This window comes from Ranitomeya imitator, chromosome 1 (assembly GCF_032444005.1).
Source record: "Ranitomeya imitator isolate aRanImi1 chromosome 1, aRanImi1.pri, whole genome shotgun sequence".
Taxonomy (NCBI): domain Eukaryota; kingdom Metazoa; phylum Chordata; class Amphibia; order Anura; family Dendrobatidae; genus Ranitomeya; species Ranitomeya imitator.
The window spans coordinates 1,149,953,757-1,149,960,283 of NC_091282.1; positions in this window are offsets into that span (position 1 = coordinate 1,149,953,757).

The following is a 6,527-nucleotide window of genomic DNA, read 5'->3' on the forward strand; positions in this document are numbered from 1 at the left end:
CCAAACCATCTCGATCGGGTTCAGGTCTGGTGACTGTGGAGGCCAGGTCATCTTGCATAGCACCCCATCACTCTCCTTCTTGGTCAAAAAGCCCTTACACAGCCTGGAGGTGTGTTTGGGGTCATTGTCCTGTTGAAAAATAAATGATGGTTCAACTAAACGCAAAGCGGATGAAATAGCATGCCGCTGCAAGATGCTGTGTTAGCCAAGCTTGTTCAGTATGCCTTCAATTTTGAATAAATCCCCAACAGTGTCACCAGTAAAGCACCCCCACACCATCACACCTCCCCCTCCATGATTCACAGTGGGAACCAGGCATGTAGAGTCCATCCGTTCACCTTTTCTGCATCGCACAAAGACACAGTGGTTGGAACCAAAGATCTCAAATTTGGACTCATCAGACCAAAGCACAGAATTCCGCTGGTCTAATGTCCATTCCTTGTGTTCTTTAGCCCAATCAAGTCTCTTCTGCTTGTGGCCTGTCCTTAGCAGTGGTTCCCAGCTGCTATTTTACCATGAAGGCCTGCTGCACAAAGTCTCCTATTAACTGTTATTGTAGAGATGTGTCTGCTGCTAGAACTCTATGTGGCATTGACCTGGTCTCTAATCTGAGCTGCTGTTAACCTGTGATTTCTGAGACTGGTGTCTCAGATAAACTTATCCTCAGAAGCAGAGGTGACTCTTGGTCTTCCTTTCCTGGGGCGGTCCTCATGTGAGCCAGTTTCTTTGTAGCGCTTGATGGTTTTTGCCACTGCACTTGGGGACACTTTCAAAGTTTTCCCAATTTTTCCGACTGACTGACCTTCATTTCTTAAAGTAATGATGGTCACTCGTTTTTCTTTACTTAGCTGCTTTTTTCTTACCATAATACAAATTCTAACAGTCTATTCAGTAGGACTATCAACTGTGTATCCACCAGACTTGTGCACAACACAACTGATGGTCCCAACACCAATTATAAGGCAAGAAATCCCACTTATTAAACCTGGCAGGGCACACCTGTGAAGGGAAAACCGTTCCCGGTGACTACCTCTTGAAGCTTATCAAGAGAATGCCAAGAGTGTGCAAAGCAGTCATCAAAGCAAAAGGTGGTTACTTTGAAGAACCTAGAATATAAGACATCATTTCAGTGGTTTCACACTTTTTTGTTAAGTATATAATTCCATGTGTTAATTCATAGTTTTGATGCCTTCAGTCAGAATGTACAATTTTGATAGTCATGAAACTACAGAAAAATCTTTAAATGAGAAGGTGTGTCCAAACTTTTGGTCTGTACTGTATATACACACATATATACCCACAGTATATGTGTCCTCCATTATGGTATACATGTCTCTCATTCTGTGCCCATACTGGTATATATGTCCCCCATCCCATTATATATGTCATCTTGGACCCATCTGGGTATATATGTCTCCCATCCTGGTATATGTGTCCCCCATCCTGGGCCCATCCTGGTATATGTCTTGATATGTCTTGTGTTAATTAATTTAAAAGCGAGCTGCCCATTAACAGCAGCCCTTCTCTTGGTATCCGCAGTCTGAATAGGAGCGACCAGCACAAAAAGTTCTAATTCTAGCCAGGGTCAGGGTATTGTGTACAGTGGCATATAGATGGTTGGAAGTTGAGTATGGTGGTTGCTGGTAGTAGAGATGACTCTGGAGCAGTACATATATATTATTCTTATTATTGATGTGCTCATGTACTAACATTGTGGTAGTTGAATACCCTTGTCATAGTCTATGCTTGCACAGAGGTCTCTGCTGTCTAATTTGTACGATATTTGGTTCTATACATGTGGTATGCTGCTCAGAGAGGAGTGGATATAGGCTGATGAAAGCCAACATGTGGAAGCAATATATAGGGTCAAACAAGTGAGATGATATTAAAAACAAAATCCTGTATTGGTTTTGTATTTTTGTATCAAATAGCACAAAATATAATCCAGCAGCAAACAATCTGGAACATGATAAGTAGAATAGCTGTTACAATATTTGTATGGTAGTAATTGTGCAGATGCAGGTGCCACACTGTTCTGTTTGCTCTTATTTCAAGATCTTAGGATGCATTTACAATGGTTAACCCATGGCAGGCTGACCAGACTTCCTTGCAAGACAGCTAGGAACTAAAACAGTGGTACAACTTAAATGGTGGAACTTAAATGCAATATGTGTATTTCTTACTTTATTGGCTTTTCACATTCCCTGCTTTTTGAAGAAAAAAATAATATATTGAACAGCCCCAAATGTGTTTTTTTTCAACTGTTTTATGGAATGATTGTTAAAGGGTATCTGTCAGCAGGTGTTTGCTGTGTAATTCGAGAGCAGCACAATGTAATGGTTATGAGCTGGATTCCAGAGCTGTGTCACTTAATAGGCTGTGTGACTTTGTTTCAATAAAATCAATGTATTATCAGCAGGAGATTATTACTACAGGACTAGTGTTGTGTGCCTCCCAGTCAACTGCTCTGTGTGATCCACTCCCACCACTGATTAGCTGCTTTCTGTTGATGAATAATGTACAGAAAAGCTGTCAATCAAACATTACACACAACAATGTGCTGCCTAAAGTGATTATTTTTAAGTGAGTTCGAAAATCATTTTGCTCGATAAACGAACGTTTTGATGGTTTGTCAAGTAATTGGTAACTTGTGTAGATGAAACAATTTTTGGGATAAAGCTTTCATGTCAACGCAAGTTTCCGAATAATCAGAAAGTGTATATGGCCCCGTTTTAAAAAGCAAAGATTGCATAATGGAAACTGTATGTTTACATGAAAAGTAAAGCAACGAAGAACAGCTTGTCAACGGAGTTGCTGTAACCAACAAATATGAAAGAAAAATGCTTTTGAAGTCTTTCAGTTCTGAAGATATATAGCAACCATAGGGGCAAGGATTTTTCTGTTCTCATTGTCCGTTATCTTGTTGAATAGCATTAGGTTTTTTATTTCATCTAAAACATGGAGTGGACTCAATAAAGAACAAAGTCTTGATAAAAAAAAGTACACAATTCACACACAGTTTCTTTTTAAGTGGATTGAAGAAGAAGGAAAATTTATAAACGGAACACACATACTGTACAGTCAAGCTTGAAAGTTTTGTGAACACTGCAGAATTTTTCATATTTCTGCATAAAAATGACCTAAAGCGACATAAGAATTTTCACACAAGTCCTAAAAGTAGATAATGAATAACTGAGCAAAAGATATTAGACTTTGTTATTTTTTTTTTACTGAGGAAAATGATCCAATGTTCTATGTCTGTGAGTGGTGAAAGTATGTTAAATTTTAGAATAAGTATAATTTGAAAGTGATATTGCAGAGAGATGTTTCCAGCTAATGGGATTTCAATTAAATATGAGTGGCCGACCTATCTAATGTAAAAACCAGGCATCATCGCGTTTGTGGAATTGTATAATGACACAAACAAAACAGACATGTCCTCGAGGACCTTAGAAGAAGAGTTGTTGATGCCCATCAAGCTGGAAAAGGTTATAAAATCATTTCTAAAGAGTTTGGATTTCACCAATTCTTGGTCAGATAGATTGTGTACAAATGGAGGAAATTCAAGACCATTATTACCTTCCCGAGGAATTGTTGACCAACAAAGATCATTCGAATAGCACGGTTGCATAATTGTCCATGAGATCCCAAAGCAAGTCAAACTAACACCATAGCAAATAAAGGACTCTGACATTAGCTAATCAGGTTAACCCCTTAGCAATAATTGATGTACTGGGTACATCGTATGTCGACTCCCTGATTTTGATGAGGGTTCAAAAGGCGAGCCTGCATCGTTCCTGGCAGATGATGGCTTTGATCATCATCCATCATCTGCCTCAAACATCCGCAGTAAGCAGAGTAAAGCAGAATAAAGTTATAGTTTTGAAAATGCCAAGTCAAAGTCTGGAATCCTATAAAAATATTGTGGATGAACCTAAAGTGAGTGGTTCATGGTAGAAAACACCCAAACTACAAAGTTAAAGCTGTTTTTATGGGAAATAGGCTAAAATTCCCCCACACAGTTATGCAGGACTGATTAACAATTACCATTAACATTCCAATGCACAAGGGGATCTCACCAGATGCTAAAAGTAAAGGTTCACATACTATTGCCATTCACTGACATGTGATATTGAATGATTTTCGTCTTCCTCCACCTCAACATCACACCCAGTACAATCTACAGAGGTGGCACCCAAATTCCCCTTGCTTCCCCCCACGTCCCAACTCTCCAACCATACAATTGACTGTACAGAACCACAGATGGGTGAGTCTGAAGAGCTGTTCACACATTCTATGCTATGTTAATCACAAGTGTTCTCAAAATCTTCGCAGAGTCTAGTGGAGGAAATCTGCACCAATGCCCCAATTTTTTTTGCTTGGAACCGGGGCAGGATGAAGTATGGTCCGAACAGTATCCTGACCCTCATCATCAGATGTTAACCCCTGTAGGGGAGGTGATCCTGATGAGACTCAGATATCTGAGTCTCACGTGGACTGTACTGTACTGTCAGGGCAAGAAGAGGAAGAGGTTGACTCCAAGGGCGAAGAATGTGATAACACAGAGGATGATAATGAGGTGTAAGATCCCAGTTGGCATGAACATAGAGGCACACAGCTGAGTGGATCATCTGAGGAGGAAGAAGAGGAGGTTATGTTGCACCGTACGTCGCAGTGATGCAGCCACAATAGGCAATGCATCCTCAGCCACAACTGTGCCTGTGACCAGCAGTGTCCACTGGTCTGCAGCTTGCAGACATGGCAAGGTTTGCCTAGTCTGGGCCTTTTTGACACTACAAAGGATGAGCCAATTCAATAATGTGCCAACTTGGAAAAAAAAGAGTTCAGGTGAAAAGTGCAATAATTTGACTACTACATGTATAAACTTTCACATGCGCCATCAACATGCTTTGCTGTGGGAATCCCACTGCGCAAAAATGCGGACCAGCAGAACCCAACAACCATCAGTCGCCCCATCAATCGCATCTGCTGCTTCTTCCACCTCTATGACTGTGACTGTGACAACTATTGAGATGCAGGTCTTCGACTGCAGAACCTCAGGTTCTTTACTTGCTTCAGTCACGCTGACCGAGAGTCCGCCATCAGCTGTAATGCAAGCGGACATGCCTGCTCTCATAGTGGTCTGTGAGTACTTTGTACTCATCTTTTGGTGGTATAGATTCCTGATTTTGTGGCGCAATCAGGAATCCAGTTTGACACCACCGTCCTCACAGAAATTGACTTTTTCAAAGTCTTTTTCACTGAAGATTTTGTAAATCTCATGGTGTCGGAAACAAATTTATACGCCCAGCAATTTTTATCCCAAAATCTGACTTAATCATTTGCCAACTGGACCCCTGTAAACACCATAGAAATGATAAAGCGCTGCGGAATATGTTGACGCTATATAAATAAAATTATTATTATTATTATAAAGCTTTGGGGCCTGGTTCTTCACATGGGGATAGTGAAGAATCCAGAAATTCGGCAACATTAGAGTGTTGACATCTTGTATAACACTTCAGTGTTCCGCATGGCTATGCCACTAACCCGCTTTGAGGCCAAATTCCGGCAATACCTGCCCAGTAAGAGGGCCAGGCCAGGTACAGAATGAAGCTGTGCAAACTGTACGAGAGTACCTCAGGGTACACCCACAAGTTTAGGGTTTATGAAGGGAAGGACATCTGGATTCAACCCCCTGAATGCCTCCTAGTGGAATCCCCACATGTATTCAAGCTGTCTAGCAGCTGCAAATCATGCAGCTGCGTCGACATAAACTAAATCTCTGAGCACGCTGAAATACTCAGAGACCACGTGAGCATGCTCGGAGCATACTCGATCATCACTAATGCCTACCTGTCCTGGGAGTGACTGGGAAATTTGTGTGGGATTTGGTGCACTCACTGCTGGATCAAGGCTATCAACTCTATGTAGATAAATTTTATGCCAGTGTTCAAGTCCCTTTCTACGCGAGCTGCCGCAGCCTGCAGTACAGTCAGCAGAAATCAGCGAGGCCTCCCTAAGACATTAAAAGGGCAGATGCTCAGAAAATCAGAAAAGGCGAGAACAGAGCCCAATGATCTCTCTGATCAAGTCCCCCATCTGTACAGTGCCATGAGAAAAGCCAAGATGTGGTACAAGGAGCTGGTAGTGCAGGCCAAACCGAGACCTTCCTTCTGTTCCAGGAATTAGTGATCAAGGCCCTAATATTTGTCAGTCAGGAAAAAGTGGGCCCAGTACTTCAGGAACTGAAAGTGCCTGTGTTATACCAGGCTAACATTTCTGTAGTGCAGAAGCAAGGAAGGATGCAGAAAGATGCAAAGTGTATTGCAGAAGGTGGATACGCAAGGACTCTACTTTCGCCCCCGGAAGAAGCAAAGGGCAAAACATATGTTGGGGTGAGGGGGGACACCTAATCCATCTACATCACATGGTCCAGTGGCTTTGTCTTTCGTACTCAGGTACTGTGTCTCTTTCACTTGTTACATTGCATGTGTAAAAGACTTTTTGATCACACTAGGGTATAC